Raw genomic sequence first — 23,404 nt, forward strand, 5'->3', positions numbered from 1 at the left:
GATAATACTGTTGGGGTAGTAGGGTGGGGAGGATGATGATATTAGAAAAATGAGGAACCTAAGATGACTGTTTGGTAAACTCTGCAGAGACTAGATGCGGTTGAAAGAGGTTGTCTGGCCCGAATGGAGAAGATAGGGAAATAAAACGTCTACATCAGAGGAGACATCACCTGGGAGGCCCTGGATGTGAGAGGTATATAGCGCTGTATGTTTGTTAGCGCCTATGCTGCAAGTAAAATATGTGCAGATACTTTGAGAATATGGCGCATATGTATTGGGGCTTGGGCCCTGGATCTTTTGAGACCCTAGCAACGCCCCTGGGGCATGCACAGTAGTCATCAGCACTGCTGGGAAGCGGAGCTAGTTTCCTGCATGGTTATTTCGTATGGGGCTGGCAGAGAAAGCTTGAGGAGCAAGAGTGCACAGAGTGGCTTGGGTCCGCCCTCAGTGCACTTAACTGCTCATTAGCATATGGATTAAAAGTACTTTTTCTCCAGAATGAAGCAATGGATTGCTAAGTGAAAGTTGTCAGCTAGCCCTACAAGACAACGTTCCTGGTTTATCAGTGAATTTTCTGGCAACAGGCTCCCTTAAAATGTGATAAAATAATATATTTGAATATTTGAACATGAAAATATCAATTTATTACCTATATTTATCCAAATTTGAGCTTGTCTTTGCTCCCTGGCAGCAGATGACAAGGTTGGCAAACATCTTTATTTCAATTAAAATGTAATGAGTTGCTTAGTTTTAATTAGGACAAGGAGTGCTTAATTGTCTTGATTAACACAATTATGAATGATGAGAGTCCGTATTGACAGGTCTGAAATGTGATGTTAGCGCTCGGCACGGCGGATTTATTTTTCTATCACTGGGTTCGTTTTTGCGGGCATGTTACATATTTGTCTTTATTAGAAGGAGCTGTGAATTGTTCTTAGCCATTTATGGGGTTTTATGACGCTTTTCTAAAGAATTGAACTTGAGTCTTTAAGTCTTCTAGGCCAGAGGTTGTCTCATGGCCGGTGTCCAGGATAAATCCTTGGCGCTGGCTTCAGCAGCAATAACTCACAGTTGAATAAATAATGTATTTCTAATTACCGCGAGGCTCAACTTTTCTATACATTATTTTTATGACACTGAAATGTCTAAAAAAGTAAATTCTGCAAGATAATATTAAATTATTTAATCAGCCGTCCAATCCGTTGCCTGGACTCCAACCCTTCATTTCCAGGGGGTCTTCCGTTTTTATGCGGATAGGGGTAGGTTTTATCCATGGATATGGTACTGACAGTGGCAGAGAGATTGGGCCCAGCTGACATTATGAGGACCAAACCTCCCATCTTGACATTCAAAATTAAGACCCTTAGGAAACTGAAGACGCGGCTGCGCCAGTACATTCACTTCCCTTTATCCTACACCGCACCGTAGAGTGGTCACATGACCTCATAGGCTAGGTTCACAGCTTACTAGATTAAAGGGGTTATCCTATGATTAATGGAAAAAAAATTATGACATAGTACAGTATTTGACAATCTCTAACAAAGCTAGAACCAGCCCTGTACCTCAATGGATACAGAGATCTCCCCATTCATTGCTCCAAGTGCTACATTTACTTCTGTCTGGCAGCTCCCAGGCATGTCCTTTCTGCTGCAGCTCTCTCCCTTTCACCGCTCAGGAGGTGTGTCCTATAAGCTGCAACTCTCTACCTATCACAGCTCAGGGGGTATGTCTTTTCTCAGGGATGTTTCATTTCTGCTGCAGCTCTCTCCCTATAACAGCTCAGGAGGCGTGTACTGTCTGATGCAACTTTCTACCTATCACGGTTCAGGCGGTGTGTCTTTTTTCAGGGATGTTTCCTTTCTGCTGAAGCTCTCTCCCTATCACAGCTCAGGAGGTGTGTCCTATAAGCTGCGACTCTCTACCTATCACAGCTCAGGGGGTATGTTTTTTTTCTCAGGGGGTGTTTTCTTTCTGCTGCAGCTCTCTCCCTGTAAATGTCACAGCTTCTGCAGTAGACACAGCTGGCAACAGGATTGGCAGGATAGACCTGAGCATGTGTGACAACCCCTACAATGTTGCTGAGGTGGAGAGAAATAGAAGGAAAAGAACAAACAGTAGGTGGCGCTATACAGATACATTTTATTGAATAACTCAGTAGCTATACAAAATGTTTAATTACATGCAATTACAAAAGTATTCAGATCCAGGGGCTGGTTTGTAAAATGTACACTATTTTTCCCTTTAAAACTCCGATATGAGCAGGTTTAGTGGCTACTATATGAAGCTGTGTCGGGAGGATGGAGGCCGTATAGGTGCAGCCATATTGTGAAGAGGCAGTAGATTTGTATTAAAAATAATTTTTAAAAATGTTTTTATATGTATTATCTTATAAGATATAGGATCTCAAAGCTAATAGCAGATGAACTGAAACACTTAATTTACTGCTTTCATTTCCAACTTCTAAAAATGCCTTGCCGGTGGCATTCTTGTGGTTCCACCAGTAGAGGGAGCTTAGGAGCTAACTGCATACAGTTTATACATTGAACTCAACTATAGCACAGTATGCAGTAAGCTCCCTCTAGTGGTGGCAGTAAGCAGACAGCCTTATATGTTTTCAATCTGTTTCTGTGCAGTGGTTTTGGAGCTCTGTAACAGACGAGGAGCTCTGACCATGAAATCGTTTTAGGCACTTCATCAGTACAGACTTTTGCTGCAGAGTGCGCTGCGCCCTATGATGAAGATAGCAGGGATCCTCTGTATATATTGGCGGTTTGGTCATTGCCTTTTACAAGGTCTGTGAGCCCTGCTGCAATACATAGCACTGCAGAGCTGTAAATGCAGAATCTATCACAGCGTATAGCTAGTTTAAGAGGTGAGTTCCATGTACAAGGAGATAACCATTTCACGACAGGATAGGAGTAATGACGCGGACAACTACCAGACGCTGAGCTTTTCTACGTCATTAAGTGATCATTGAGCTCCAATTGTCGAGCTGAGATCACACATGCCGCAGCTGCCAGCAAGCACACCAGGTGTGTTCCTACTATTCAAAAACTGATAGCCATTATGGGGGTTATTTAATAACAGAAATATGTCTATATTAGGCTACTTTCACATTAGCGTTTTGGCTTTCTGTTTGTATGATCCATTCAGGGCTCTCACAAGCGGTCCAAAACGGATCAGTTTTGCCCTAATGCATTCTGAATGGAAAAGGATCCGCTCAGAATGCATCAGTTTGCCTCCGATCAGTCTCCATTCCGCTCTGGAGGCGGACACCAAGACGCTGCCTGCAGCATTTTGCTGTCCGTCTGATGAAGCGGAGCCAAACCGCACACAATGTAAGTCAATGGGGACGGATCCGTTTTCTCTGACACAATCTGGCACAATAGAAAATGTATCCGTCCCCCTTTGACTTTCAATGGTGTTCAAGACGGATCCGTCATGGCTATAGAAGACATAATACAAACGGATCCGTTCATGCATGCGGTTGTATTATTGTAACGGAAATGTTTTTGTAGATCCATTATGGATCCGCAAAAACCGCTAGTGTGAAAGTAGCCTTAGGTGTATTTCTGGCGCAGATTCTTTGCGTCGCAATCAGCAACTTTTCCCGCTCACACCAGGTCTGAGAAAGTGGGCATGGCATAGGTGGGGAAGGGGATGGGCCGGCAGGCCCATCTCATTCATCATTTTTTATGCCTGTTTCAGGCGTAGAAAGTGGTCTAAATCTGCGCCAGCAAGGGAGCTGCCGTAGATTTAGAAGGTGGATGCGCCGAAGTAAGGTAGAGGCCGGCGCCTCTACATAACTTCGGCAGATCCACCGCCAGCACAGGGGCTTATTAAAACTGTCGTCTAAAATGCCGGTTTTAATAACTGACACTCTATGTGTCTGTATGCACAGTTACTGTCCCCTTTTATAAAAATAAAATAAAATAAGACATCATATAATACCTACATGAAAGTCTCTTTGTAACAAAGCTAACAAAGGATCCAGAGATCTCCACACTCATTGCTCCAACTGCTAGATTTATTTCAGGCTGGCAGCTCAGAGGGCATGTTCTTTCTCGGGGAGGGGGCGCATCCTTTCTGCTGCAGCTCTCTCTCTCTGCAACTGCCACAACTTGTAACAGACGGTCTGCGGTTGTGAGGCCGGTTGGATGTACTGCCAAATTCTCTGAAACAACTTTGGAGACGGCTTATGGTAGAGACATGAACATTCATTGCACGGGCAACAGTAGACATTCCTGCAGTCAGCATGCCAATTGCACGCTCCCTCAAACGTTGCGACATCTGTGGCATTGTGCTGTGTGATCAAACTGCACATTTCAGAGTGGTCTTTTATTGTGGGCAGTCTAAGGCTACTTTCACACTTGCGTTCGGAGCGGATCCGTCTGATGTTTCATCAGACGGATCCGCTCCGATAATGCAGACGTTCGCATCCGTTCAGAACGGATCCGTCTGCATTAAAACTTAGAAAATTTTCTAAGTGTGAAAGTTGTCTGAGCGGATCCGTTCAGACTTTACATTGAAAGTCAATGGGGAACGGATCCGCTTGAAGATTGAGCCATATAGTGTCATCTTCAAGCGGATCCGTCCCCATTGACTTACATTGTAAGTGTGGACGGATCCGATCGCCTCCGCACGGCCAGGCGGACACCCGAACGCTGCAAGCAGCGTTCAGGTGTCCGCTCACTGAGCGGAGTGGAGGCTGAACGCTGGCAGGCGGATGCATTCTCAGTGGATCCGCCTCCACTGAGAATGCATTAGGGCCAGACAGATGCGTTCGGGGCCGCTCGTGAGCCCCTTCAAACGGAGCGCACGAGCGGACACCCGAACGCTAGTGTGAAAGTAGCCTAAGGCACACCTGTGCAATATTCATGCTGTCTAATCAGCACCTTGATATGCCACACCTGTGAGGTGGGATGGATTATCTCGGCAAAGGAGAAGCGCTCACTAACACAGATTTGCACAGATTTGTGAACAATATTTGAGAGTAATGGGTCTTTTGTGTATGTAGAAAATGTTTCAGATATTTGAGTTAAGCTCAAGCAAAATGGGAGCAAAACCAATAGTGTTGCGTTTATATTTTTGTTCAGTGTAGTATATAATCATATAATAACAATAAAAGGCCTTACTATATCAAGAATTGTGTTGTTGTTTTTTTGCTTAGAAACCCAAAACCTATTACTGGTTTATTCACAGGAACAATATATGATTATAAAGAAACCAGCAATATTTATTAGCTTTTTAAGCCTAAAAACATTATTCTCAATATAAGGATGCAGACTTTTATTATGGATTAAATGTGAAAGAAAAATAATATCTGAAGGAAAAAAAAACTTGAAGTTTCTCCCAGGACTCTAGGGTCTCTACACGCAAAACCAAACACTTTTCACTGAGCTGTAGCCTTTGCACATAGAGAAGGTGTTTTTTTTTTCTATGCTTATCAGCTAACACATATTACTGGTGTCTTTATAATCATATATTGTGCTTGTGAATAAAGCAGTAATATGTTTTTTTAGCTTTCTGAGCAGTGTGGTGAAGCTATAGTACATAGAGTATATGATATGTAGATGCTAGGACACAGCTCTGACCTCAGCATGTCTAGCCCTGTCAATCAATGGGAGGGGGGGGAGTGTGCAGAGCATAGGGTTGTTACAAAGCAGTGCTCCAAGGATTCAGCCCTGCCTCCTGGTGCTCAAACTTCTCATTTTCATAGGAATACAAACGCAGATATCTCTGCAGCTATTTAGCATAAGGCAAAAGAAAGGCATTGTTTTAAGCAGCACCTGGTTAAATCGGGTTGATTCTGGTAACAGAGCCCCTTTAAAATTAGGTTCAAAGGGAAATGCATAAATTCATATGAAATAACCCAAGCTCCCCCTAGTGGAGGCTGCAGACAACCAGAATGTTAGCATCGAACTATATGGCTGTTTGAAAAAAATGTGGAGTTCCATATAGGACTTCCCAATTACTTCATTGGCAGAAATTGTTAAATAAACTCAGTATGATAAATTGCAGACAGCTCCATGCCTTAGATTTTAAGCTCATATGGGCATGGCTCTTTGTAAGGGTGACCGCACCTATGAGATATTTCTAGTCGGAATGTTCCAGAATACTCGTTTGGTTGACAGCTATGTCTTCTGATCCACCCATACACATGCCTGACACCATGTGCCTGTTGTGAATGGGGAGAGGGGAGAAGGCCGCTGTAAGGGCTTCTCGAGAGCAAAAGAATTGGAAGGGTGATGCTCAACTGATCCTCCTTATCTCCCCCTACATCTGCCTCTCGCGGGGAGAGTAAGGATAGACCCCCATACTCACGTATGTATACTGGTCGTACACTTTAGACTTAAATCATCTGAACCTGCTGACCAGCCAACCATCTAATTTATCCGAGCTGCTCACCCAAAATTTATTTATAGTTTGGGGGAAGAAAGTATTGGGTATGTTGAGTTTCAGCATGCCCGATCCTTTGTTCTCAGGAGAGATAAGCCACATGTGAAAGCCGGGCAGTTAGGAATTGCTGTTGGACCATCTAGTACTATGTGCCACAGAATAAGATGGTGGCATATAAATGATTAACAATTATATTGTCCTCACATTCATCATCCATATGACTTCGGCAGCACAATCCGACTCCATACGATTCTGAATGTGGCCTAAGAAATCGTTCCTGCTGAGCTCACACAGTGACAACTGACTCCTCCTGGACAATTGTGACGACTAGAGCGGTTGTCACTTCTTGTAGACCATTCCTTCTGTTCTTGCCTGCAGTTCCTAGGCGGAAATTGCTCTTAAATTGACTTTAGATCTCAAAACTAAACCACCGTCTTCACTTTCAGCCTTGTATCACTGTCTCATGGTGACCTGTGTCAGTTCTCATTCAGAATTCATTAAAGTAGATCATCTTAAATCCTGCTTGACGCCGTGCATCTCATTTATCATTCCACGAGGCTTGAAGGATTTTTTCCTCCGTAGTCTTCGTCATCACTACAGAGAGATCTTCGGGAAGGTGCAGACTTGACCGCCGGAGCTCCCGCGGGTTGCCACGCGGCCGTGATTCGGTGTCAGAATAAATCATCTCTTTTTTTTCTAAGGCTTTAGACTTTGTGATTTAATCCTATCAAGAAATAAGTAGATTTATCCCCCTATAAATGTCACTTCACGAGCACAAACAAGGTGATCAAACTGACTGACTCCAAGCCTATTTATCTGTGCTGTCCACATCGCAGCCGTAATAAGTCTTTTCAGTAAATCAGATTAACTCCGCTAAAGAGATTATGCTGTACTGTCAGCATGGTCTGCCTATGTTATAGCGGCATTCCTCAATTCTATAAGGGGTTTTCTAGGAGTACAATATTGATGACCGATCCTCAGGACAGGTCATCAATATCTAATTGGTAGGTATCCAACTCAAGGCACCCCGCACGATCACCTATTTGAAAAGGCTGCGGTGCTCCGGTGAGTGCTGCGGCCTCCTCACAGCTTACTATGTACGGCGCCGTACATTGTATAGTGGCCGTGCTTTGTACTGCAGCCCAGGTCCATTCACTTGAATGGGCCTGAGCTGCACATAGGTCATGTGATCGATGAACATGACGTCACTGGCCTAGGAAGACACAGCAGCGCTCAACGGAGAGCCGTGGCCTCTTCAAATAGCTCATCATGGGAGTCGGTCCCATACCGATCTGATACTAAAGGGGTTATCCAACCCCTATAATGCCCGGGCAGACACAGGTTATACCTACGTTGCTCTCCGACATCCACTTCGCTCCTGATGCCCGCCGCTGCAGCTCCCCGTCGTGCAGCTCAAAACATCTGGCGACGGGACGCAGCCAGTAGCAGGCCGCGACTGGAATGAGCTTCCCTAGCATAGCGGGTGACGGGCATTTTGGGGGGCATCATAGGGGTTGGATAACCCCTTTAATGACCTGTGCTGAGGGTAGGTCATCAATATTGTACTATATCGCTAGGATATGTCATCAATGTCAGAGAGATTCGGGCCCTCCTCTGGGACCTGCACTTATCTCTCGAACGGAGCCCCCAAAATGAAGCAGAGTACACCGCTCATGCGCAGCATGCTCTCCATTCACTTCTATGGCAGTCCCAAAAAGAGCTGAGAGAAAGTGCTTGGCTATTTTCGGAGATCCCATAGAAGTGAATGTAGAGTGCACTGCGCAAGCGCAGGTACCTCTCCATTCACCTCTATGTTTTTTGAATTTCATTCACTTTCTTTTGCAGGAATGAATTGGTTTGGGAACCTGAATCCCAGCTGTGTAACAGCATGCCGGTTGTTTAGTAGCCCCAAACTAGGTGACAGGTTTCAATTAAAACAGGTTGCCCCTTTTACAATCCCTTTTTGTTAGGCCTCATGCACACGGCATGAACACTTGAACATGTTCTATTTTTTACAGTGCGGACAGATCACGGACCAATAAAAATTGAATGGGTCTCGATCCGTCCTGACCGCCACACGGAAGTTGCCCATGCATTGGGGACCGCAAATTGCGGTCCCCAATGCACAGAACGGCCGCACAACGGCCGTGTGCATGAGTTCTTAGAAAGGTCAGTTGAAAATAAACTAATCACAGTTCTCCTGCTGCTGGGACCCCCATTGATCAGCTGTAATTGCTGTAGGAACCTGACTGCAACTGTTCAGCTTTCCTGCAGCTCCACCTCAGGAGAAGCAAAGTATTGCATGGTGCCTGTTAAAATGGATTTATAAAGCATGGGCATGCTGGGTCCTCCAAAGAGAGAGAGAGAGTGTCACCGCCAGTTCTGTGAGAAGGTCTGACAGACGTTCTTCTCTACCTCTTGTATGACGTTCTTTGTTTCGGTTTCACTTTGTCATCTCCTTTTCTTCTGCCAGGTGTCACTTATTTAGACTAGTCGTCTTCCTTTATATTACCTCCCATACTGCCTCACTTTGCAGTTTATACTACTTCCTGGCTGAAGTGTTCACTGCTGGAGGCTGCTGCTGGTGTTTGCTCAGATAAGTCTTTTCCTTTATTGTGTTTCCTTGCTGGCTTGATTCTAGGTGACCCTGACTCCGTCCGTATTAAGTGCAGGGAGCCGGTGGTCGTGTCCCCTCACTATTATAGGGTTTTCAGGTGTCACACAGTCTTAGGTACGTGGGCATGCAATCGTCTACCATTGAGACCCTTGCATGTGCATAGCAGTCAGGGAGAGCTCTTAGGGTTTTAAAGGGCTCACCCATATGCTCCTTAGTTTGGGATCAAGCCAGTCGGTCATTTATTTATATGTTCCAGCTATCTGCAACTTCACCTGTGACAGAGAGACTCTGTAATTGTGCGGGTTTCTGCTAATTAATAGAAGTCTCAAATGAGGAACCTATTAATGTCCTATTAATTTAGAATTCCTTCAAAATGCAGCCTTTTTAAAGTATGAAGAGTTTCCTTTTAATAGTAAATGGATTGTCCCACAAATTAAGAGGACCTTTCACCACTCCTGACATGTGTCACGGTCCCTCCCGTGACAGAGGTGAGAAAATCGGATAGACTTGCGTACTCAATTCTGTCAAGGGCTGTCTGAGAACCTGAAGGACGCCTTGGCATTTCACAAAAATCCAGAATCATTGGAGGCGGTGATGTCTCTAGCGGTGCGTATTGATTGACGCCTGAGGGAGAGATCTAAAGTTCCTCTCGCCCGGGACGTAGTATCATATGGGGAAGCGGCCTCTTTTAACACTCTGGGTAAAGAGATACTCGAGCTCGTGTCTGGTGAGGAGCCAATGCAATTGGGGCAAGTCACTCCTGAACCAGGTGAGAAAAACTTTAGGGTTAAGAAAAGACTTTGTTTTTCTGTGGTAAAGGAGGACATTTTGTTAACGTATGTCCTTTTGTTAAACATCAAGGTGAAAAGAAAAAACAAACAAATGTGTTTAGTCCTCTTCTCACTCTTGGTAGTTCAGTGGGGAATCTGAGAATGTACTTTTGTCATTTACCGGTAGTACCCAATTTCTCCTGCCTGCCAAGGTGACGCTAGACTCCAAAACTGTGAAAATGGAAGTATTTATTTACATTGGGGCAGGGGTTAATCTAGTGGATGGCCAGTTTGTCCATATGCATGGTTTGACAACAAGCGCATTAGACAAAAATATTTCTGTGTTTGCAATTGATTCTGCCCCTCTCTCTCAAACGTGTCTGTCTCAAATGGTGCAGGACATTCACCTAAAGGTGGGAGATTCTCATATTGAATCCATTTCATGTTTTGTGCTGAAGGGCTTGCTAGGTGCTAGGTGTACCATTATTAACCAAACTTAACCCTACCATCGATTGGCAAGCGAGACAGATTCTCGATTGGAGTGATTACTGCATTGACAACTGTCTCAGCACGTCGCTTTCTGTTGTAACTACTAAAATGTTACCTTCTATACTTTTGGATTTTTCTGATGTATTCTCTAAGAGTGGAGACCAGCAGTTACGTCCACATCAGGAGTATGATTGCCCCTTCAACCTTATTCCTGGAGCTAGATTGCCAAAGTCTCGGTTGTATAATCTTTCTGAACCCAACAGAGTAGCCATGCGAGAGTATATCACCGAGAGTTTGGCTAAAGGTCATATAAGACCATCCAAATCACCAGTGGCTGCAGGGTTCTTCTTTGTTAAAAAAAAAAGGATGGAACTATTAGGCCATGTCTGGATTTCCGTGAGCTTAATCGCATCACTATCCATGATCTGTATCCCCTTCCTTTGATCCTAGATTTTTTAAATCAGATTGTCGGCGCCAAGGTGTGTTCTCTAAATTGGATTTGAGGGGGGCATATAATCTGATAAGAGTCAAGGAAGGGGACAAATGGAAAACGGCCTTTAATACTCCCAAGGGTCATTTTGAGAATCTGATCATACCTTTTGGTTTGACCAATGCTCCTGCTGTTTTTCAACACTTCATCAATTATATCTTTCATCATCTGGTGGGCAGGTTTGTGGTGGTTTATCTGGATGATATTTTAATTTATTTCCCTGATATGGAGACGCATGAGGATCATGTGAGACAGGTCTTACAGATCCTAAGAGAGAATAAATTGTATGCTAAGATGGAGAAGTGTGTGTTTGCGGTCCCAGAACTGCAATTTCTGGGGTACCTACTCTCATCTTTGGGTTTTCGTATGGATCAGGAAAAAGTCTGTGCTGTGTTGGACTGGGATCGACCCGAAGATCTGAAGGCTCTCATGCGATTTTTGGGGTTCACCAACTACTACCGTAAATTTATCTTACTTTACTCAACTGTTGTTAAACCTTTAACTGATATGACTAAGAAAGGCGCGGATTTCTCAGTTTGGTCTGAAGAAGCATTACATGCTTTTTCAGCGTTAAAGAAATGTTTTGCTTCTCCTCCTATTCTGGTGCAACCTGATGTGTCACAACCATTCATTGTGGAAGTTGAGGGGTTGGAGCAGTCTTGTCGCAGGGTCCTTCTCCTAGCAAATGGCGCCATTGTGCTTTTTTCTCTAAAAAACTCTCTTCTGCCAAAATAAATGATGATGTAGGTAATTGGCTTTTAAGGAATGGCGTCATTGGTTGGAAGGAGCGATTCATCCCATTACGGTAATTACTGATCACAAAGATCTGGCTTACCTGGAGTCGGCTAAACAGGCCAGATGGTCGTTTCTTACTAGATTTAATTTCATTGTCATTTATCGCCCTGGGATTAAAAACGTCAAAGCGGATGCCTTGTTGGTTAGCTTTGATTCGGAGGATCCTGCTCCAATATTGGCTGATGGGGTGGTTGTATCCACCCTTTATCCTGAACTTGAGGCAGAGGTGTTGGATGCCGAGGGAGAGGCACCTGATTCCTGTCCTCCAGGGAAGTTGTTTGTCCCTTCGGAACTACGACACAAGGTGTTTAAGGAACATCACAATACTGTTCTTACAGGACACCTTGGGAGTAGATCCCAGTGGGAGTGGATCCCATTTCCCAGAGATTCTAGTGGCCAGGGTTACATAAATGTGTTGAGGGCTATGTGGCAGCCTGTAAGACTTGTGCGTGTGCTAAGGTGACTCATACTCGGCCTTCAGGATCTCTACTTCCTTTGTCTATCCCATCCCGACCCTTGACTCATTTGTCCATGGACTTTATCACAGATTTGCCTAATTCCTCTGGAAAAGCTTTGATTCTGGTGGTTGTTGACCGCTTCAGCAAGATGGCGCAATTTATACCATTATTAGGTTTACCTAATGCCAAAACTCTCGCTTAAATGTTTGTCGATAACATCGTGAAACTACACGGCATTCCCTCTGATGTGGTGTCTGATAGAGGGACTCAATTTGTTTGCAGATTCTGGAAGGCGTTTTGTACTCGTCTGGGGGTACAAATGTCCTTCTCTTCTGCCTTTCATCGTCAGTCGGACGGACAGACTGAGCGCACTAAACAGAATCTGGAGACTTATTTTAGATGTTTTGTCTCTGAAAATCAAGAAGAGTGGTCTTCATTTTTGTCGTTGGCCGAGTTTGCCATAAATAACCGTAGACAGGAGTCCACTGATAAGTCGCCGTTTTTCGGTGCATGTGAGTTCCATCCGCAGTTTGGCACATTTTCTTGTACTGAGACTTCTGGTATACCTGAAGAGGAAAGATTCTCCTCTTCGTTGTCATCTATTTGCCGGAAGATTCAAAACAATCTAAATAAAATGGGCAAAAAGTATAAACAAATGGCCGACGAGACGTATGAGTGGTCCGGACCTGAGAGTGGGTGATTCTGTGTGGCTGTCCACAAGAAACATTAAGTTGAAGGTACCCTCTTGGAAGTTGGGGCCAAGGTTTATTGGGCCAAGCAAGATCTCTACCATTATTAATCCGGTGGCTTTTCGTCTTGAACTTCCGCAGGCTTTGAAAATTCATAATGTGTTTCACAAGTCATTGCTTAAAAGATATGTCAAACCTGCTGAACCGTCTTCCCTGCCACCCCCTCCCATCATGGTGGATGGTAATCTTGAGTTTCAGATTGCCAGGATAGTGAACTCACGTATTCTTCGTGGATCTCTTCAATGTCTCGTACACTGGAAGGGTTACGGTCCAGAGGAAAGAATGTGGGTTCCAGCGACCAACGCGAATGCCAGTCGCCTTGTGAAGGTCTTTCACAGGGCGCATCCTGATAAGGTCGTTCCTGGGTGTCCGGAGGTCACCCGTAAAAGGGGGGTACTGTCATGGTCCCTCCACTGACAGAGGTGAGAAGATCAGATAGACTTGCTGCACGTGAGGCTATCTGACAGGTCTCTCTGTTTTCCTCTATGTTGTTGTTTGGCAGGATCTCACCTCTCCTCAGGTTCTGCTTGTTATCAGTGATGAGGCTCTATTTAGGTCCGCCTCACACTGCTGACCATGCGGTTGATATTTCCTCTGGGAGTTGCTAGAGCTTGTTTGTCTTGGATCTCCTGCTTCTCCATTCATCTCAAAGCGAAGTACAAGCTGCCTGTTCTGTTTGTTGTTCTCTGGTGTGTTTTTGTTCTAGACCTCATGGAGACGCGGGTTTCTTCATCTGCGAAGGAACCAGCTGTCTCGTCTCCTGCTACCTATCCTAGAGATCATCAGTTTTAGCAGGGCATAGGTATCTGGCATTTTCACCATCAGGATCTGCTCATACTGGCAGGAGTTAGGGAAAGGCCTAGGGATTACTTGGAGGTCACCATCCCTCTTCCTTAGCTTTTGAGGCCTAGACTGTTGTCTATTTCTTTTATGTGTATCTGGTGTTTTCCCCTTCCCCATTACCCGTGACAACATGTATGTAATAGCTTCATGCATTCCCCATTTAACAACAATTCTGGATCATCTATTCTCATGGCACTTTGTTGTGCCATTTCTTTATTATTTCAACTAGAAGTTATGAATTAATTTCTAGCAGTCTGCAGTAAGGGTACAGAGGAGTGGTAAACAGTTGGGGGATGTATCTGCACAGTCTGAAAATGGCAACACTGATTGAATAGAGTAAGTCTGTGCAGGTACACCCCCCCCCCCCCCCAACTGGTTACCTCCCCCTCTGTACCGTTACTGCAGACTGCTAGCAATTCATTCATAACTTCTAGTAGAAATAATAAAGGAATGGCACAGCATAGAGTCATCAGAATAGATGTTCCAGATTTGTTTTCACATGGGGAATGCATGTAGCTATTAAAACAGACATGTCAGGAGTGGTGAAACGTCCTCTTTAACCACCTCAGCCCCTATAGCTTAAACACCCTTAATGACCAGGCCACTTTTTACACTTCTGACCTACAGTACTTTCACCGTTTATTGCTCGGTCATGCAACTTACCACCCAAATGAATTTTACCTCCTTTTCTTCTCACTAATAGAGCTTTCATTTGGTGGTATTTCATTGCTGCTGACATTTTTACTTTTTTTGTTATTAATCGAAATTTAACGATTTTTTTGCAAAAAAATGACATTTTTCACTTTCAGGTGTAAAATTTAGCAAAAAAAACCAACATCCATATATAAATTTTTCTCTAAATTTATTGTTCTACATGTCTTTGATAAAAAAAAATGTTTGGGTAAAAAAAAAATGGTTTGGGTAAAAGTTATAGCGTTTACAAACTATGGTACAAAAATGTGAATTTCCACTTTTTGAAGCAGCTCTGACTTTCTGAGCACCTGTCATGTTTCCTGAGGTCCTACAATGCCCAGACAGTACAAACACCCCACAAATTACCCCATTTCGGAAAGTAGACACCCTAAGGTATTCGCTGATGGGCATAGTGGGTTCATAGAACTTTTTATTTTTTGTCACAAGTTAGTGGAAAATGGTGATTTTTTTTTTTTCTTACAAAGTCTCATATTCCACTAACTTGTGACAAAAAATAAAAACTTCTATGCCCATCAGCGAATACCTTGGGGTGTCTTCTTTCCAAAATGGGGTCACTTGTGGGGTAGTTATACTGCCCTGGCATTCTAGGGGCCCAAATGTGTGGTAAGTAGTTTGAAATCAAAATGTGTAAAAAATGGCCGGTGAAATCCGAAAGGTGCTCTTTGGAATGTGGGCCCCTTTGCCCACCTAGGCTGCAAAAAAGTGTCACACATGTGGTATCGCCGTATTCAGGAGAAGTTGGGCAATGTGTTTTGGGGTGTCTTTTTACATATACTCATGCTGGGTGAGAGAAATATCTCGGCAAAAGACAACTTTTCCCATTTTTTATACAAAGTTGGCATTTGACCAAGATATTTATCTCACCCAGCATGGGTATATGTAAAATGACACCCCAAAACACATTGCCCAACTTCTCCTGAGTACGGCGATACCAGATGTGTGACACTTTTTTGCAGCCTAGATGCGCAAAGGGGCCCACATTCCTTTTATGAGGGCATTTTTAGACATTTGGATCCCAGACTTCTTCTCACGCTTTAGGGCCCCTAGAATGCCAGGGCAGTATAAATACCCCACATGTGACCCCATTTTGGAAAGAAGACACCCCAAGGTATTCAATGAGGGGCATGGCGAGTTCATAGAATTTTTTTTTTTTTTTGGCACAAGTTAGCGGAAATTGTTTTTTTTTTTTTTTTCTCACAAAGTCCCCCTTTCCGCTAACTTGGGACAAAAATTTCAATCTTTCATGGACTCAATATGCCCCTCACGGAATACCTTGGGGTGTCTTCTTTCCGAAATGGGGTTACATGTGGGGTATTTATACTGCCCTGGCATTCTAGGGGCCCTAAAGCGTGAGAAGCAGTCTGGAATATAAATGTCTAAAAGTTTTTACGCATTTGGATTCCGTGAGGGGTATGGTGAGTTCATGTGAGATTTTATTTTTTGACACAAGTTAGTGGAATATGAGACTTTGTAAGAAAAAAAAAAAAAAATTCCGCTAACTTGGGCCAAAAAAATGTCTGAATGGAGCCTTACAGGGGGGTCATCAATGACAGGGGGGTGATCAATGACAGGGGGGTGATGAGGGAGTCTATATGGGGTGATCACCCCCCTGTAAGGCTCCATTCAGACGTCCGTATGTGTTTTGCGGATCCGATCCATGTATCAGTGGATCCCTAAAAATCATACGGACATCTGAATGCAGCCTTACAGGGGGGTGATCAATGACAGGGGGGTGATCAATGACAGGGGCGTGATCAATGACAGGGGGGTGATCAATGACAGGGGGGTCATCAATGACAGGGGGGTGATCAGGGAGTCTATATGGGGTGATTCAGATGTCCGTATGTTTTTTGCGGATCCGATCCATGTATCAGTGGATCCGTAAAAATCATACGGACATCTGAATGCAGCCTTACAGGGGGGTGATCAATGACAGGGGGGTGATCAGGGAGTCTATATGGGGTGATCACCCCCCTGTCATTGATCACCCCCCTATAAGGCTCCATTCAGATGTCCGTATGTGTTTTGCGGATCCGATCCATGTATCAGTGGATCCGTAAAAATCATACGGACATCTGAATGCAGCCTTACAGGGGGGTGATCAATGACAGGGGGGTGATCAATGACAGGGGGGTGATCAGGGAGTCTATATGGGGTGATCACCCCCCTGTAAGGCTCCATTCAGATGTCCGTATGTGTTTTGCGGATCCGATCCATGTATCAGTGGATCCGAAAAAATCATATGGACGTCTGAATGCAGCCTTACAAGGGGGTGATCAATGACAGGGGGGTGATCAGGGAGTCTATATGGGGTGATCACCCCCCTGTAAGGCTCCATTCAGACGCCTGTATGTGTTTTGCGGATCCGATCCATGTATCCGTGGATCCGTAAAAAACATACGGACATCTGAATGCAGCCTTACAGGGGGGTGATCAATGACAGGGGAGTGATCAATGACAGGGGGGTGATCAGGGAGTCTATATGGGGTGATCACCCCCGTCATTGATCACCCCCCTGTAAGGCTCCATTCAGACGTCCGTATGCGTTTTGCGGATCCGATCCATGTATCAGTGGATCCGTAAAAATCATACGGACATCTGAATGGAGCCTTACAGGGGGGTGATCAATGACAGGGGGGTGATCAGGGAGTCTATATGGGGTGATCAGGGGTTCATAAGGGGTTCATAAGTGACAGGGGGGGTGTAGTGTAGTGTAGTGGTGTTTGGTGCTACTTTACTGAGCTACCTGTGTCCTCTGGTGGTCGATCCAAACAAAAGGGACCACCAGAGGACCAGGTAGCAGGTATATTAGACGCTGTTATCAAAACAGCGTCTAATATACCTGTTAGAGGTTAAAAAAATCACATCTCCAGCCTGCCAGCGAACGATCGCCACTGGCAGGCTGGAGATCCACTCGCTTACCTTCCGATCCTGTGAACGCGCGCGCCTGTGTGCGCGCGTTCACAGGAAATCTCGCGTCTCGCGAGATGACGCGTATATGCGTGACTGTGCGCAGGGCTGCCGCCTCCGGAACGCGATCCTGCGTTAGGCGGTCCGGAGGCGGTTAAATATTACCTTTGTCCCTTAGGTCACATAACACATAACATTTATTTGCACAGAAATCATTTTATCAATTGCCTGTATGTCTAAATATTGCGCCTCCTGCTCTTCCTGTGATTCTCTCACCCTTATAAGCTGAGTCCCACCTCCTGGATCTTCTTGTACGCAGGCAGCGGAGTGATTTCTTCACACATTATGTAATAGTCGCCGTATGGTGACATTGCGTCTTATTGAATGGCAGGGCCATAATACTGTATATAGGTAGTCTATCATATGAAATTAAAGGAGAACACCAGGGGGCGCCATAAATATCTAACAGCAATCTCTAGACTTGGAACTGGGCTAGAGTGTGGAAAAATTGTGGAGTCAGACTCGGAACTGTATTACTGACTCCACCGCCCCTATTGTCCAGTCTTACTTTATATAGCTCTAAAGTGCAGAATAACCAAATAATCTGTTCATTAGAAGTACATTTGCGATGATACAGTAGTAAATTTTTACCTTCTGCAATTGACTCTTTGTGCTTGCTTTTGCTTGCAGTGGCAGAGCAGCCTTAAGTCCCTGTTTATTCTCCCATAGAAAGCTATATGGAATATTTCACAGATGATATGGTACTGTGCAGTTTGATCAGAAGACACCATTGAGTGAGCATCAAGTATTTTTTATTCTAAAAACATTTGCAGTGCGACTGACTCTAAAGCCGGCCATCTGCTCTGATGCTTGCAGAATTGTGAATGCAGCTCTGGTAAAATAGTGGCAGGATCAGGTCCTTACGCTTGTTCACATTTCCTGCTTTCAACACATCAGTGTCACAAGCAGTGGGTGTGGAACCACTGCGTCAACCGTTTTATCTTAGGACTAATCCTAAGGACATTATCTTGGCAGTCTCCTGATATTCACCCGTTAACTCCAATACAGGAATCTGGACTTTGCTGTAGGGGAGCTACCTTTTGGAGTACTTCAGCTGACCCATGGGGTTCAGAGGCACCGGTGCAAAGCACTGGGGGGTCAGGCAATAGTCATAATTAGTAACAGACCGAGGTCAGGGCAGGCAGAGTTTATACAAATCCATTAAAAAAGTCCGCTGTGAGGACAGGCAGCTAAGGGTCAATACGGTAAACAGGCTGTAGTCAGGTCAGACAGCGGAGGTTCAGAGTCGCTAAAAAGGCAGAGGTCGGTACGCGGATAGACACACAGAATAGCACACCTTCGCAAGAAAGTAGCCAGCTAGAACAACCTATTGCTCAGGTACCCTTACCCAGGAGAAGGTGCCTTAAATACCCACAGATGACAAGCCATAGGCTGGAACAGATCAGGGTGCTAAGCACAGAGTGAGGAGAGACCTTGTCAGCAGGAAGGACCTTGTGTGGGAGAGGAAGCTACGGAGGACTTGCAGGTATGGACCCTCAGGACCCCAGCAGCAGGAGAGTGAGAAAAGCGGCACCCATGCCTGCCAGCAGGGGCGTTGCTAGGTTCTCAAAAGATTCAGGGCCCAAGCACCAATGCATATGGCCCAATTCTCTAAGGGCTCTTTCACACCTGCGTTCTTTTCTTCCGGCATAGAGTTCCGTCGTCGGGGCTCTATGCCGGAAGAATCCTGATCAGTTTTATCCTAATGCATTCTGAATGGAGTGAAATCCGTTCAGGATGCATCAGGATGTCTTCAGTTCCAGAACGGAACGTTTTTTGGCCGGAGAAAATACTGCAGCATGCTGCGCTTTTTGCTCCGGCCAAAAATCCTGAAGACTTGCCACAAGGCCGGATCCGGAATTAATGCCCATTGAAAGGCATTGATCCGGATCCGGCCTTAAGCTAAACGTCGTTTCGGCGCATTGCCGGATCCGACATTTAGCTTTTTCTGAATGGTTACCATGGCTGCCGGGACGCTAAAGTCCTGGCAGCCATGGTAAGTGTAGTGGGGAGCGGGGGAGCAGCATACTTACCGTCCGTGCGGCTCCCGGGGCGCTCCAGAGTGACGTCAGGGCGCCCCAAGCGCATGGATCACGTGATCGCATGGCACGTCATACATGCGCATGGGGCGCTCTGACGTCATTCTGGAGCACCCCGGGAGCTGCGCGGACTGTAAGTATACCGCTCCCCGCTCCTACTATGGCAACCAGGACTTTAATAGCGTCCTGGCTGCCATAGTAACACTGAAAGCATTTTGAAGACGGATCCGTCTTCAAATGCTTTCAGTACACTTGCGTTTTTCCGGATCTGGCGTGTAATTCCGGCAAGTGGAGTACACGCCGGATCCGGACAACGCAAGTGTGAAAGAGGCCTAAGTTGAACAACCTCAATTCCCCCCCCGCAAACACTATAACTGAAGACATTTTACTGTATTTGCTATATCTGTCACATCCAGGGCCTCCCAGGTGACATCTCCTCTGATGTAGATCTTCTCTGTCATCATCTTCTCCATTTGGTCCGGACACTTCTCTCTGCCGCCTCGTCTCTGCAGAGTGTGACGCACAGACATCTTAGCTTCCTTACTTTTCTGTGCCCCCAAATACTATCCTGAAGAAAAATGAGTGTCCCCCATAGTAACAGTACTCCTCATAGTCCCACCAATAGTAATTCCCTTCTAGAATGCCCCCATTAGTGATACTGCCCCCTACTGGACCCAACAGTGATAACGCACGACAAGAGTGCCTCCATTAGTAGAAGAGCCCTCCATTATTAATAATGCCCTCACAGAGCCCCCCGTAGAAATAAGGCCCCCTATTTTCCCCCCAGTGGTAATAAAGCTCTCTACAGACCCCTCAGTAGTAATAAGGCCCCCATAGTGCTCTTAGTACAAATAATGCGGATCCCTCCTATAGAGCCCCCAGTAGTAATAAGAACGCCTAATGTCCCCTGGATTTAAAATTCCCCTACAGTGCCCCCAGTATTTATACTGCCCCCTTCTGTTATAATGCTCGTCCTGAAGCGCCCCAAGTATTTATAATGCCGCCTGCAGTGCTCCCTGTAGTTATATCCCCCCCCTACTGTTATAATGCTGGCCCTGAAGTGCCCCCAATATTTATAATGCCGCCTGCAGTGGCCCCTGTAGTTATATTCCTCCTTTTAGTGTCCTCAGAAATTATAATTTCTCAGCACTTCCGCCATACAGTCCAATGTAAATAACACTATTTCCCTCCCTCCGCCATAGAGTCCCATATAAATACCATCACACCATCTCTCCAACCCCCTCCAATATACAGTCCCATGTAGATAACATGCCTCTCTATCTACAGCCCCCTCCAAAATACAGTCCCATGTAAATAACATCACCCCCTCCCAAGCCGTCTTCAACATACAGTCCCATGTAAATAACATCACCTCCTTAATATTCAGTCCCATATAAATAACATCACTCCCTCCCCCAGACATCTTCAACATAGTCCCATGTATATAAAATCACCCCCTCCCCAGCCACCTCGAACATGCAGTCCCATGTAAATAACATTACCCCATAACATTCAATCCCATGTAAATAATATCACTCCCTCCCACAGCTGCCTTCAACATGCAGTCCCATATAAATAACATTACCCCTCAACATACAGTCCCATGTAAATAACATCACCCTACCCCAGCCACTTCCAGATTTCAGTCCCATATAATTAACATCACTCCACCTCACTGTCGCATGTAAATAACTTCCACCCCTTAAGCCCTAACATACAGTCCCAGTTAAATAACTACAACTCTCAACATTGCTCTGCCTCTAACACTGAGTAATCTTCACCCACCTCTCCTCATGTAGCAGATCTCACTTCAGCCTCTTCCCAGGGCTTCTCTTCACTGCTGAGCCGTCCTGTCCTGCACTGGTCACTTGATGATGACATCATCCCAGGTCCTTTTCAGCTACTGCATTTAGAATTGATCACATGACCTGTGAGGTCATCACAGGTCCTTCAGCTCTTGCAGTGCATTATATTCAATTGTATTGCCGTCCTGAGGATGGCAATACAGTTATATCTAACAGGCAGGCAGTACATTCGGGGCCTGGGACAAAACATCAGGGGCCCAGGCCCCGAATGTTTTGACCTAGCAACGCCCCTGCCTGCCAGAATGTTGGAACGGTGGTGGGCCCTGAGCACTGCCATAATGATGTGTTCACTTGGTGTCTAAAGTTGGATTTAGACTGCCCGATTTTCGGAAACAGCCATTGTTGCAAACACCCATCTAAATGTGCCTCCGATCACCCGATGAACGAGCGAAACACTCGTTCATCGGGTGATCCTGTAGTTTCATCGTTTCTGGGCAGCAGATCGTGCCGTCTAAATAACGATCTCCTGCCCAGAATGGGATCGCAATAACGATCGCTTGTCCAGATACTGTGAAGGAGATCGCTGCATGTAAATACCACGGTCTCCATCACTGAACGAGCAGCCAACTGTCAGGAAGGAATGCGTCCTTCCCGACAATCGGCTGTAACATCATGCAGTGTAAACCCTCCTTAATATATCCCACCCCTTGATGGGTGCCAATGTCACAAGACAATGTTTTCTTGTCAGTTGATTTCAACTTCTGTCTGATCAGTGTATACTGTCCTATGGTTCTCGTGGGTGGGCATCCGGGGCATAACTAGACAGTGCTGAGCAGGTCCTCCCTTCCACAAATCAGACCTCAAAAGAGACCAGCCAGCTATCTTATGTATGGAGCCTCCCGACTATTTCTTTATTTTCATATATGCCTGATCCCTCTGTTTCTGGGGTAAACCCCTTCCAGTGACTTACTCCGTTCTCACCATTGACAACATATGTATACTTGATTAAGACAAGTGTACATGTGTATGGAGATATCAAGACAAATAGGTGTTGGCTAAGCAAGCGACAACTATTGAAAGTGTATAGACACCTTACTGCAGACCATACCTCTAAATCAAACCCCAGATTAGAGAAAAAAATCTCAACTAAAATAGGCATACGTCTCCTGGCTCCTCTAGCTTCTGGTGCCAGCCTAGTGAGGACCTTCTGGGTAAAATCCTGAAGGACCTTATGTGGTGGTGGTGGTGGTGGAGTCTGATAACTCCAACCATTATGACCTCTACAGATACAACACTGACGGTCATACATTCTAGTCTTCTCTTATACGTGATATCTCTGGACTAGACTAAAATTCCAGTTGTCAGATTTTATTTTATTATCGCTCTCAGAATAAAAGAAATGATCTACAGATCTGGACAGAATTTCTATAATTAAGCACCATGACATCAATTCTAATCCGGGAGGAGAAAGTCATTCATACCGAACATTACGCCACTCGATGATATTCGTCATAGAAGTCACCTTGAGACGGCGGAGGATCCGAATCTTGTACTTTTCATCTGCTTAGGGAAGACGGAGTAATGAGCTTAACCAACCTGTTAAATAATGTAACTCGCGCTTAGCTCCGAGACGACTGTTAAAGAAAACCTGCATTTCAATTTAAGGATTAAGGTTTAATATTGGGCAAGTGGAAATGAGGTCACGTTCCATCCCGGGCTGGATATTTGTATGCAAGATAGTGTGCAAGTCAAGGGAATACATATATTAATTTATCTTTAATTATTATAACAAATGTGAGCGCGGCTGAATGTACCTGAGACTCTCCATCAAATATTTATTATAGTTTTATATATATTTGTCTCCGGACTCGTGCCACAGGGGAGTTAAAGATGATGACTGCTTTTATTTTTAAAAGTTTTGATCAAATATAAAAAAAATCTGCGGTTTTTGTCTGACCGATTCTCTGCACATTTGCCAGGTAGTGACCAGTAACGGCCTTCTAGTACCAGATCCAGAGAGCCCAAGCAGGCTGTTCTCTGCTGGAACAGCCTGCCGGATCTCTTGCCGACAGTGTGAAACTAGCCTAATATTCCAGGACCTGGATTTGAATACTTTTGTAATTAAAAATGTATTATAGCTATTGAGTTATTCAATGAAATCTATCTGTATAGCGCCACCTGCTGTTTGCCATTTTTCTAATTTCTCTGTCCTGCTTGCTGAGATGGAAGCACATGCTCAGTTCCATCCTGCATCAGCTGCAGCAGA

The 23,404-nt window shown here is 45.0% G+C and overlaps 1 protein-coding gene across 1 annotated transcript in view; it reads left to right on the forward strand.

Annotated features, from left to right (window-relative positions):
• HHAT (hedgehog acyltransferase) overlaps positions 1–23,404 on the forward strand; it is a 366,627-nt gene that overhangs the window by 342,035 nt on the left and 1,188 nt on the right.

This window comes from Bufo bufo, chromosome 4, assembly GCF_905171765.1.
Source record: "Bufo bufo chromosome 4, aBufBuf1.1, whole genome shotgun sequence".
Taxonomy (NCBI): domain Eukaryota; kingdom Metazoa; phylum Chordata; class Amphibia; order Anura; family Bufonidae; genus Bufo; species Bufo bufo.